A 325-nucleotide genomic window follows, 5' to 3' on the forward strand; every position below is an offset into this window, starting at 1 on the left:
AGACACCGAGCAAAGAGTACGTCTGAATTCGAAGGTTCACAACATATATTATAAAAAAGGTATATCTATTATATTATCATATTCTTCTATACATTTGTTCACTTATGTAAGGGGATTACGTCACTGTACTATGATAATTATTTACTGGTTTACAAGTATTTGATTGATATGCGCTTGTTTAAAGAAAAAAGTTGAATATTTGATTTTAAAAAATATATAACTAATACCAGCATAATCAGGACTAGGGAAAGGGAAATATTCAAGGCTAAACATCGATTTCTTTTAGGGGAGTATAGCTATCAATAAATATGATACAGATGGACCT

This window comes from Penaeus monodon, chromosome 12 (assembly GCF_015228065.2).
Source record: "Penaeus monodon isolate SGIC_2016 chromosome 12, NSTDA_Pmon_1, whole genome shotgun sequence".
NCBI lineage: Eukaryota > Metazoa > Arthropoda > Malacostraca > Decapoda > Penaeidae > Penaeus > Penaeus monodon.